The sequence below is a fragment of the Microcaecilia unicolor genome, chromosome 4 (assembly GCF_901765095.1).
Source record: "Microcaecilia unicolor chromosome 4, aMicUni1.1, whole genome shotgun sequence".
Classification (NCBI taxonomy): Eukaryota; Metazoa; Chordata; class Amphibia; order Gymnophiona; family Siphonopidae; genus Microcaecilia; species Microcaecilia unicolor.
The window spans coordinates 21299065-21311625 of NC_044034.1; the positions used below are offsets into that span (position 1 = coordinate 21299065).

General features: G+C 46.7%; 1 long non-coding RNA gene across 2 annotated transcripts in view; it reads left to right on the forward strand.

The window, feature by feature from the left end:
* LOC115467835 overlaps positions 1-12561 on the forward strand; it is a 197749-nt gene that overhangs the window by 137454 nt on the left and 47734 nt on the right. For both annotated transcript variants that reach the window (XR_003941766.1, XR_003941767.1), the window contains exon 3: positions 9164-9251. This is a non-coding gene — a long non-coding RNA (uncharacterized LOC115467835). The remainder of the gene's footprint in view (positions 1-9163; positions 9252-12561) is intronic.

Below are 12561 nucleotides of genomic sequence, written 5' to 3' on the forward strand. Positions count from 1 at the left end.
CTATTCCTGAAGACTCCTTGTGCTTTTGTTCTTGCTCCTGTGTGAGTGTACTTTAGTTTCCCTTTCCTATGTTGCTGTAACGTTACATGGGGTGCAAACTTTTCAAAATAACCATTGCCGATATTTTAGTTGATGAAAGGCAGATTTTCCCCCTCCTCTATACTTATAAACAGAACTACTCATGAATCTGAAATGTCTGCTTCCATATCATCAAGCTGATCAATCCATAGACTGGTGGGTTGTGTCCATCTACCAGCAGGTGGAGATAGAGAGCAAACTTTTGCCTCCCTATATGTGGTCATGTGCTGCCGGAAACTCCTCAGTATGTTCTCTATCTCAGCAGGTGGTGGTCACACACAGCAGCAGCTCTGGCTAGGCCTCCAAGCCTAATCCTTAGGTTTTGTTGAGGCCTGGGGTTGAGGGCTCTTTTGAGCAAGTGCAAACCTGGTGGTGCCAGGTCCCTCCTTTTCTCCCCCCTCCCGCTGGCTCCGTTTAAAAAAAAAAAAAAAAAAATATTTTTAAACGTCTTTAAAGGCGTTTAATTCGACGTTTCTTTAAACGTTCATTGCAGCTACTCACTGGGACACCAGTTCGTTACAGCTCGGAGCGGCAAGCAGGTAATTTTACCTTTTTATAGCGGGCAGGGGGTTCCCCGATTCTTCTCCTCGTGGCAATGGCGTCGGAGGGCGAGGGCGCAAAGGGTCGCTCCCCAGATCGCTGGAGCGCTTCTAGAGGGGATGCGGGGGTTTTACAACCTGATTCGCCCTTGATGGGTGATAGTTTAGTGACCGATGAATGTCCCGGTCGTTCCTCCGGCGTGGCGGTTTTTTCCCCGCCATAAACGCCCATCCCCCGCTCCTCGCCTCCGCCATCTTGGCCGGCCACGCGGCTCGGACGGCTTCTTCGGGGCCGCCCTTGAGGTTGGAGACATTAATGCCATGAACGCCCTTAATTTGGGCGACGGCACAAAAGCGGCTAAAGTTAAGCGCCGTTCTTCCCGCGCGGCTCCTTCACGGAGTTTCGCGCCGGACGCCATTTTGGATGCGCAGCATGTCTCTCCCCCGCTATTGCGAGCGCCGGTTGAGAGTGCGTCTAGGGCTGTTGCCCAGGCTGCGGAAGTGCACAGTCTGGGGGGTTTCTCCCCCAAGTTTGTTTTGCTGCTGCATCAGGCTTTCCTCATGCAAAACGCTGCCCCTGCTCCCTCTTCTGATAAAGAGGTTGAGGTTCCCAGAGGTAAACGCCCTCGGGTTGATTTCCAGGCCTTGGAGGACTTTTGTCTCCTCCGATGTAGATGAGGGCAGCGTGTCTGAGGTCTCCCAACGATCCTTTGCGGATTCCTTGGAGGAGATAGATCCCCGCTCGGATGGAGCGGATGACCCCTCTGCAGCGCGGCTTTTTAGCCCAGAGGATTTGCCCAACCTGTTGTTACAGGCCATGGACACTTTGAAGATTTCCTCTCCGGAGGACGTCTCTCCCTCAGCCCCTGTTGGCTCTGCCATTATGCTGGGGACGAAGCGCCCGCCTAGAACCTTCCACGTGCATGATGCCATGCACACCTTAATTGCGGCTCAATGGGATGTCCCGGAAACGAGCCTTAAAGTGGCTAGGGCTATGTCCCGCCTCTATCCTTTGGCTGTGAGTGAACGTGAGGCCTATCTGTGGCCTACCGTGGATTCTTTAATCACTGCGGTGACTAAGAAAACGGCGTTGCCGGTGGAAGGTGGCACGGCCCTAAAGGACGCCCAAGACAGAAGATTGGAGGCGGCCTTAAGGTCGTCCTTGGAGGCAGCTGCTTTAAGTTTTCAGGCCTCAGTTTGCGGCTCCTATGTGGCCAGGGCGTGCCGGACTATGGTGCAGCGGGCTTCCCCCTCGGATCATTCCTTGAGGGCTGATTGGCCGGCCCTGGAATCGGGCTTAGCCTATTTGGCAGACTTGCTGTATGATGTCTGGAGAGCCTCAGCTAAAGGCATGGCTCAGACAGTCTCTGCGCGGCGGTGGCTTTGGCTGAAACATTGGTCTGCTGACCACGCCTCTAAATCCCGCCTGGCTAGATTGCCTTTTAAAGGCAAGCTGCTCTTTGGGGTCGAGCTGGACAAAATCGTGACCGATCTCGGCACGTCTAACGGCAAGAAATTACCAGAGGTCAGGGCTCGGGTTAGTACTCGTCCCGATACCTCCATACCGCCCGGGCAAGTCGGGTTCCTCTGCCCCCTCTTCCTTCAAGAGGAATTTCTCCCCCAAGCAGCATTCCTTTCGCAGAGACCGCCGTCCCGGAGGTGCTCCCTCCGGTCCTCCCCCAGGGTCTCGTACCCAATGACGGGGCCTTGGTCCACGCCCCAGTGCAGATTGGAGGACGGCTGTCCTCGTTTCTGGGCGAGTGGATCACTATAACTTCAGACGCGTGGGTGCTGGAAGTCATCAGAGACGGCTACAAGCTAGAGTTCTGCCAACCCTTAAGAGACTGGTTTGTACTCGCTCCCTGCAAGTCTCCGGTCAAGCTGTGGTAGTGCAGCAGACCTTGGACAACCTGATCCGCCTGGGTGCGGTCGTTCCGGTGCCAAAAAAATCAGATTGGTAAGGGACGTTACTCCATTTACTTTGTGGTTCCAAAGAAAGGAGGTTCTGTCCGGCCTATCCTCGACCTCAAAGGGGTCAATCGGGCCTGGAAAGTGAGGCACTTTCGCATGGAGACTCTCCGCTCTGTTATAGCGGCAGTGAAGGCAGGAGAGTTCTTGGCTTCCTTGGACATCAAGGAAGCGTACCTGCATATTCCCATCTGGCCTCCTCTCCAACGCTTTCTGCGTTTTACAGTCCTGAGATGACACTTCCAGTTCAGAGCCCTCCCTTTCGGGTTGGCTACTGCTCCGCGGACCTTTTCCAAAGTAATGGGGGTCATAGCGGCCTTCCTGCTAAAGGAAGGAGTACAAGTCCATCCTTATCTGGACGACTGGTTGATCCGAGCCCCCTCTTATGCAGAGTGCGGCAAAGCTATGGACCGGGTAGTTGCTCTTTTGAGCTCCCTGGGATGGATCATCAACTGGAAGAAGAGCCAGCTGCGCCCGACTCAGTCCCTGGTGTATCTGGGAGTTCGATTCGACACCCAAGTGGGCAGAGTGTTCCTGCCAGACAATCGGATTGTCAAGCTTCAGGCTCAGGTGGACTAGTTCCTAGTAGCCTCTCCTATTCGGGCTTGGGACTACGTGCAGCTGTTGGGCTCTATGACGGCCACGATGGAAGTAGTGCCCTGGGCCAGGGCTCATATGAGACCACTACAGCTATCTCTGCTGCTGCGCTGGACTCCGATGTCGGAGGATTATGCTGTGCGCCTTCCCGTGGACCCAGCAGTGCGCAAGGCGCTGAGCTGGTGGACGCAGACAGACAAGTTGTCTGCAGGATTGCTTCTGGTGACCCCGGAGTGGATTGTCGTCACGACAGACGCCTCTTTGATGGGCTGGGGAGCCCACTGCTTGGGAAGGACAGCGCAGGGGCTCTAGTCTCCTGCAGAGGCAAGTGGTCTATCAACCTCCTGGAACTCAGAGCCATTCGCTTGGTGTTATTGGAGTTCATCCCGGTACTCGTGTTGAAGCCTGTACGGGTCCTGTCGGACAATGCCACGGCTGTGGCCTATATCAACCGCCAGGGAGGTACCAGAGCGCCCCTCTAGCCAAGGAGGCTATGAGTCTTTGCCAGTGGGCGGAAGCGAACCTGGAGCAGCTTTCAGCGGCCCACATTGCCGGAGTCATGAATGTCAAGGCGGACTTTCTCAGTCGCCATACCTTGGAGCCCGGAGAGTGGCAACTATCTGATCAGGCGTTCTTGGACATCACGAAGCGCTGGGGCCAGCCGAGCCTAGATCTGATGGCGTCATCGGCCAATGGCCAAGTGCCGCGCTTTTTCAGCAGAGGACGGGACCCTCGATCCCTGGGAGTAGATGCTCTTCTCCAACAGTGGCCGACACAAGAGCTCCTCTATGTGTTCCCGCCCTGGCTCATGTTGGGCAGGGTGCTAGACCGGGTGGCAAAGCATCCCGGCAGGGTAATCCTGGTGGGTCCGGATTGGCCCAGACGTCCCTGGTATGCGGACTTGTTCAGGCTCTCAGTCGACGATCCTCTGCGGCTGTCAGTGGAGCAGGGCCTGTTACATCAGGGTCCCGTGGTGATGGAGGATCCCTCTCCCTTTGGTCTTACGGCCTGGCTATTGAGCGGCAGCGTCTGAGGAAGAAGGGCTTCTCAGACAAGGTCATCGCCACTATGCTGAGAGCGAGGAAGCGCTCTACTTCTACTGCTTACGCCAGGGTTTGGCGTATCTTTGCAGCATGGTGTGAAGCAGGCTCACTTTCTCCCTTCACTGCTCCAATTTCTTCAGTGTTGGCGTTCCTGCAAGAAGGTCTGGAGAAAGGCCTGTCGCTCAGTTCCCTTAAAGTCCAGGTAGCGGCTCTGGCTTGCTTCAGGGGCCGCCTGAAGGGTGCTTCCCTGGCTTCGCAGCCAGATGTGGTGCGCTTTCTCAAGGGAGTTAATCACCTGCGCCCTCCTCTGCACTCAGTGGTGCCTGCGTGGAATCTCAACCTGGTGCTAAGAGCATTGCAGAAGCCGCCTTTGGAACCCTTGTCGAGGGCATCTCTGAAAGACCTGACGTTGAAAGCAGTCTTTTTGGTGGCTATCACTTCAGACAGAAGAGTTTCCGAGCTCCAGGCGCTCTCATGTCGAGAGCCTTTTCTGCAGTGCACTGAGGCAGGAGTGACTATTCGCACAGTGCCTTCCTTCCTGCCCAAGATTGGTTCTCGTTTCCATGTGAATCAGCAGCTCTGTCTCCCTTCCTTTCGTAGGGAGGACTACCCAGAGGAGTACTCCGCTCTTGAATATCTGGATGTGAGACGAGTCATCATCAGTTACTTGGAAGTGACCAATGATTTCCGGAAATCGGATCATCTGTTTGTCCTGTTTGCAGGTCCTCGTAAGGGTCTGCAGGCTGCTAAGCCTACAGTGGCAAGATGGGTCCAGGAAGCCATTGCAGCGGCTTATGTGGCCGCGGGGAAGGTGCCGCCTATCCAGCTGAAGGCTCACTCCACGAGAGCTCAGGCGGCCTCGATGGCAGAGGCCGGATCCGTCTCCTTGGAAGAGATATGCAAGGCGGCAACGTGGGCTTCGGCTCATACATTCTCCAAGCATTACCGTTTGACTGTGGCTGCACGGGCGGAGGCCCGGTTTGGAGCTTCAGTGTTGAGGTCAGGGATTTCTATGTCCCGCCCTGGGTGAGTACTGCTTCGGTACATCCCACCAGTCTATGGATTGATCAGCTTGATGATATGGAAGGTAAAATTATGTATAATCATACCTGATAATTTTCTTTCCATTAATCATAGCTGATCAATCCATAGCCCCTCCCAGATATCTGTACTGTTTATATTCTGGTTGAATTTTAGGTTCAAGTTTAGCCTTCAGTTACTTCAGGAGGACTTCGTGTTCAAGTTCTTCTTTCACTTGGATTCTTCAAGAGTTGAGACGACTTTGTGTTACAGTGAGCTGCTGCATTCCTCTCCCCTCCGTTTTACGGGGCTGGATTGAGACATAAATTCTGCCGGCACTCCCTCCCGCTTCGTGCGGCTGTAGGGCAGCTTTGTACCCCTCCCGCTTCGGCGGTGTTAGGGTCAGTCAGCTCCTCCCGCGGTTGCGGTTGCAGGATAAGCCAGATCCCCCCGCATCGGCGGGTGTGGTGTCCCTCCCCCGCTCCGCGGGGATGAGCTGGACGGATTCCCCTCCCCCACTTGTGTGGGGATGAGCTGGGTTAATTCCCCTCCCCCGTTTCGGCGGTGGTGAGCTGGGCAGAGTGTCCCTTCGTGGGTGTAATTCTCTAAGTGCTGAGTCCTGCGGATGGAGCTTTGATATCGACATACTGAGGAGTTTCCGGCAGCACATGACCACATATAGGGAGGCAAAAGTTTGCTCTCTATCTCCACCTGCTGGTAGATGGACACAACCCACCAGTCTATGGATTGATCAGCTATGATTAATGGAAAGAAAATTATCAGGTATGATTATACATAATTTTACCTTTTATGCAATTCTTATCTGAAATTAAAGTCTTAAATACAATTACTCTTTCACTGGATATTGCTGAGTTGCTCTCTAGATTGCCAGGTTGCTCTGTTTCTAGCATTGCGAAGATTTTTTATGTAGTTATATAATATTATCTGTGCTTTTGCTGTAGCAAACTTAACTGTAAGTAAAATAGATCTGAAATTTTTGTTTCATGCACCTTTCTAGCACTAACCAATCTGAATTTATTTTGTTTTTTATTTATTTTAAAACTTCTACCCTCCCTAAAAATAAAAAACATTCACAAAATAATGTACAAATAACATTAAAAACATACAAAGTACTTAACCCTCCACTGCCTCAGGTACAAGCTTAGATTGTGAGCCCTTCTGGGACCGAGAGATATCCAGTGTACCTGAATGTACCTCACCTTGAGCTACTAATGAAAAAGGTGTGAGCAAACTCCAAATGTTGACTACAGAAAGCAGGTTGTTCATTAGCAAAGTATAATTTCATAATTTTTTAAAATCATTCTCAGTTTGAAATACCACCAATAATGTAACATGTTTTCTTAAAACATTCTTAGGTAATTCTAAAAATTGTGAAATACCAAGACTATCAGGAGATGCCAGCTGATCTAGATTCCCCTCTTCCCCTAATCTTTTGACTCCTCTAGGAAGGCAATATATATATTAGCAAGAGAAATAGTCACCTTCAGAATATTTTAAAATCTCTGAGGTACATCTTAAATAATTCTAGAGTTAAATAAATAAACCTTGGGTATCAAATCAATAAATATAAGCCTCTACTAAAATTTAATCAAAATAACAATACCTAAGGGCTAAACTATAAATAAAAATTCCTCCTATGTAATGTCTAAATACTCTAACTTAATAGTGAAAGGTGTTCAGAAAATGTTCATTCATGCCACTGGGGGGCTACTACTCAAAATCGATCATCACACCTTGATAATAGTTGCGATTATTACAAAATAACTTATCAAGAAGTAAAGTTTTCACCTATCTTACCTCTTTTCTTCTGTACTGTAGATGAACAGCAAATCCTGAGTAGTTCCCCCAGTAGAAACTGAAAGTGAATCCGTGTTAAAACCACTAAGGGCCATGTTTACTAAGGCACGTTAGAACATGCACTAATTGTAGGTGCGTTAAAAATGTTAACAGTGTAGGCGCCTATAAGGATATTGTAGGAATGCACATGGTTAACACACGTAAACAGGGCCCTAAATGTCCAAAAATGTTTATTCCAAATGTTATATTACTCAACCAAAAAAATCCAAAGTCCGAAGGTTCGAATGTAGTTATTGAATTCTTCAGAATCCTTCAGTCCAAATGCTCCATTAAGTCAATCTTACTCAACATGGTCCCATGTTTTGCCTTTGTGTCTTCAGGAGTGAGGTATTAACAAAAATTCAGAAGCGCTAGAGTGGATAACTTCACTCTCATGAGATCTCGTCCTCACTACAAAATCTGAGCACCTTTCACTACGAATTTAGAGTACTTAGACATTGTATAGGAGGAATTTTATTTATAGTTTAGCCTTCAGGTTTTGTTATTTGGAAATAATTCTAGAGGAGACAGATAATGGATGAGGGGGAAATTAAGGAAATGTAAATTTAAAGTATTTTCTAAAGATTCTATTAGATAATGAATCCTCAAACTCTCCTTCAAATTCGATGCAGTAGCTGAATGCAATCTGGTAATTGAATGATCAAGCTTTTGCTGTGAGTTTTCAAGGAAATTGTCTGCCATCAAAATACTTTATTTTTTTTCACAGTAAATTAAGAAATTTGTAGCAAAACTTGCTGTGTAAAATCGTTAGTACATGTTACCATTTGCCAATCAGTTCCAAAGATACTTGAGACTTCGAGGAAGGATTAATTGAATCAGCTGTGTCTTTAACTGAAAACTGCACCAGTTCAGTAAAAGGTACAACTGCTCAGTACTAGTAGCACTATTTGAAATTACAACTTTATTTTTTTAATTTTTTATTTATCATTTTACATAAATTCACAAGTATTATAACTTGAATAAGAAAAACAGAATATGTTAAAGAAATTTTACATCAAGAAAATATGTATAACTTATATTAGACCACCATAATTGGGGAGTAGGAGCCGTTATAAACTTAGGAGATAAGATTCTTATAAGACTACTTCAAAGAAAAGCATAGCAAATTATCCACTTAGAATTTCTAATCTTATTACCCAAATTCAAGGTCAGTTCAAACTTCGTGACCTCAAACAAGCATTACAATATCTTTTTCTGATCTATAAACTTTAGAGTCCAGTCTAAGAAATGTATTGGGAACAAGCTTTACCTCCTGCCCCCCTGGAGGGGGTACAGCTTCTATTACCGATGGAGAACGTGGCTGAAGAGGTGGCATCCCCATGACTGAAGACAAGGAGACTTCCACTGGGGAGATTCCATTTTAAGTTCGAGAATGTAGAGGATTTGGTAGTACAGTACCTTCACATACTGATTTTTTTGTTTTTAGCACAACCATTCCTCTTTCCCGTTCGGGTATGGTTACCAATAATCCCCTTCACCTGGCTTCATAAGGGCTCCCAGGGGGCACGACTGCGGCCATGTGCCCAAGATATGGTGCCATTGAGGGCCCAATTGCTGACTGCAGATGTCGACTAGTAACCGAGGAGATGCCTACATTGCTATAGCCCAATAACTCAGTCCTCCAGGCCACTGATGATCTCATTTTCAAATAGCTTTCTAAATAGGAAATTGAAACATGCTGCTCATATAATTTAACACTGATAATTTCTCTTATCCAACTGGCAAAAACTGCTGCGGGGAAGATATTACATTAAGGATAAAAAAACACGCAGTCACGTTGACACACTGTCTACAGATCTGTTTCTAAAATACCAGCAGAAATCGACATGTCCCCAACCTGTATGTTTCAGTTTCTGCTTCTACATTCTACCTAAAATGGTGCTTTTTGTGTTGTATGTGATATTCACTGAATAACTGTATTAAAGTAATTATTGTGATGTAAATAAAAATATGTGGACACAAATTGATAAATAATATTACAGAAAATTATTTTTGGAAAGAATAATGTGCTAAATGTTTTTTTTATTGCTTTTTTTCCAGAATTCTCTGTCTTCCACCATGAATCCCGTTTACAGCCCTGTTCAACCAGGGGCTCCCTACGCAAACCCTAAAAATATGGCCTACACTGGTAAGTTTACTCTGGATATTGCATGCTGAAATTGTTTGCTATATGGATTCAGAAGGTTATCAATAGAAATCAAACAAAATAAAACATGGAAAAGAAAATAAGATGATACCTTTTTTTATTGGACATAACTTAATACATTTCTTGATTAGCTTTCGAAGGTTGCCCTTCTTCCTCAGATCGAAAATAAGCAAATGAGGTAGCAGATAGTATATATGAGAGAAACATCAAAGCATTACTTTGACTGTCTGACAGAGTGGGAGGGTGGGGGTATGCATGGGAACATCAAAGCATTTCATTGATATTCTAACAGAATGGGTGTTGGTAGGATTCAGAAGTAGATCGCTAGAGGAGAGTCTTTTGAGATCCTTACTAAATTATTTGAAGATCATGATCTATCATAGTGCTACTGGCAAGTTCCTTCATGAGAAATTAGTAGTGTTGCAAATCCCTTAATAAGAAGTTGATTGCATGTATTACAGATTAAAATTGTGTGAATCCATTCTAATGGTGTATAAGAATTCCAGAACTCTTTATTTTTCTTGAGAAATTAGCTTAGATGGTTTGTTGATTCTCTTAGGATTCCTTGAAAATCCAGCTTTGTGTAGCCAGTCTCATGACTTCAGACAGCCTCCAATAGTAACATTTGATTGTTTTTAGCTGTCGCTCTTCGCCTGATTATCTTATCCTTTTTTCCACTCTACATGGGCTGTGTTTCAGCTCAAAGCCTTCCTCAGGGGTCATTGAAAATAGATCAAAATTCTTCACAGCTTGTGGATAAATTTGAACCAAATGAATCGGAAAACTCCAAACTAGAAAGAAAGCATGCTGTGAAGCATTTTGATCTGTCTTCAGCAACCCCTGAGGAAGGCTTTGAGCTGAAATATGGCCTGTGTAAGGTCACCTAGTTTATCCTTTCACTGTTTTGTGGATTACTGCTTGTGAATTTTGAAAATAAAGTTTTAAGACACTTCAGTTTTTACCGGTGTGTGTTCGGCACATTTTTCCTTTACTGAACAGTTTTTAGGTATCATGTGTGAATACTGATAACAGTGCACTTTCAGCATAATGTGCACTGTCTTCACTGGACTTTTAAATGTGGTGTGTTAATCTTGTTTTATTTTGCTGTAATACATTTGTAGAATATAGAGTATACGGAGGAATAACCTCCGTTTCTGTGGTGTACCTGAAGGCGGTGACACAGAGAACGTGGCTGAAATAGTGCAAACTTTGTGCTCAACTCTGCTCGGTCCTGAAGCGGGTGAAATGCGATGTGAGCTGGATAGAGCCCACAGAGCGCTGGGGGCGCGTAAAGAACAGCAGACCCGCGATATAATCGTGCGTTTCCACAAATACGAAATTAAGGAAAAAATTCTGGCGGCCGCCAGAACGACTGAGCGTCTGGACTGGTGGGACCCGCATTCAGGTTTACCAGGATTTATCGCAATATACATTGCAATTAAGAAGACAGATGAGACCAGTGCTGGAGTCCTTGAACAAACATAAAATACCTTACAGATGGGGATTTCCCTTCGCTCTCCTTTTTACCCTGAAGGGTAACAAACAGAAGGTGCAAACTCTACAGGAGGCTTGGGAGGCCCTATATGCTGCGGAACTGGTTTCTGTTAAGTCTCCACCTGGGGCACTAGCGCCTACCACCCGAGCGAAGCTTCAACGGTGGCAAAGAATCCCAGAATCGACAAAGCGTGGTACTCAGAAGCGCTGAGATGGACTGAGTAGGTTGGACTGACTCCATAAGACCAGGTCACCAGGGACATGGTGTAGGGAAAATACACTACTCTGGCCTGGCAGAGGTACCTATTTTGAACTGCATATTGTGAATGCGGGTGAGGGTTCCGCTCATAGTAAAAAAAAAAAGAATTTCAATGTTTATGGTTGGATGTACTGGTTATGGTGGAGGGCTAATTGTTAACTGGTTGTTAAATGGGACTAGCAGAAGGATGGAACGCTGACGGGAGAGTTAGTTGTTTGATTTGATAAGGTAGGGTTGGGGGGGTGGATGTGTGGTTCGGTACTGTGTGAAGGGTGGGGAACTTCCTCGACTCCCACTTGGAGGACGTGGTCTTTCAATTGGTGAAAAAGGACGGGATAGGGGAGGGATTTCAGTGGGGGGGAGTGGCTAGGGGAGGGAGGAAGGGGGTAGGGAAGGACATGGCTGGCATTTAAGATTATACACTCTACGATACTATACAGAGTGGTCTTGGAGGGATGAAGCTACTTAAGAACGATAACCCATTTAATGACGGGTACAGGTTTAAAGATCTTATCTTATAATGTAAAAGGCCTTAACATGCCTCAGAAACAGCAGAAGTTTTATAAAGAATTGGGACAGCTTAGGCCACATGTGGCTCTTCTTCAAGAAAGGCACGAAAGACTTCTCTCCTGCTCGAACTACCCGGTGGCACATTTCGCCTCTGCAGCAGGGCCCAGAAGGGGGGGAGTAGCGATTTTGATACACTCCACAGTTGGGGCGCAGGTGCTTAAGATCAAGAGGGACCCGGGAGGACGCTATATTTTTCTGCATGTTAAAATTGACCAGGTGGATCTCACTATCGCCTCTATCTATGCCCCGAATTTAGGGCAAGCAGGTTTTATTGAGAAAGTTAAAAATTCCTTGGCCTCCTTTGCACAGGGCTCCCTACTTATAGGGGGGGACTTTAATACAGTGATGAACCCGGGCATAGATCGCTCTGGAGCCTCTAGAACGGAGGGACAGAGGGACACGCAAGCACTGAGATCTTTAACTCAATCTTTAGGCACGGTAGATCTGTGGAGGGTTCATAATCAGAGGGTGCGAGATTATACGTTCTATTCCCCAGTACACCACTCCTATTCCCGCATAGATTATATCCTAGTGGATGTTGCCTTAGCGGAGAGAGGCCCGGAAGCAGGAATAGGCAGTATGACTCTGTCTGATCATGCCCCGATATGGGTAACTTTACCCAATATTAGGACTGAGAGCAAGGACAAAAGATGGGCATTAAACGTTAATATTCTGCAAGATGAGGCAGCTGTGGTGGGATATAAAAAAATGTTGAAAGAATATTTTGAGTTTAATTTGAATTCTGGGCCTTCACTCAGCACAATCTGGGATACCATGAAGGCAGTATCTCGTGGCTATTTTTTGCAACTGGCCAGTAAGAAAGCAAAAGCCCGTAAGGCACAGGTAGCAAGCTGTTTGGAGAATATTCTTTCACTGGAAGCGCAGCATAAGGCAAGTGGGTCCTCACAGACCCTGAAAGAACTAAGTGATCAAAGATTAATGCTCGACTCTATATATTCTGAGCAACTT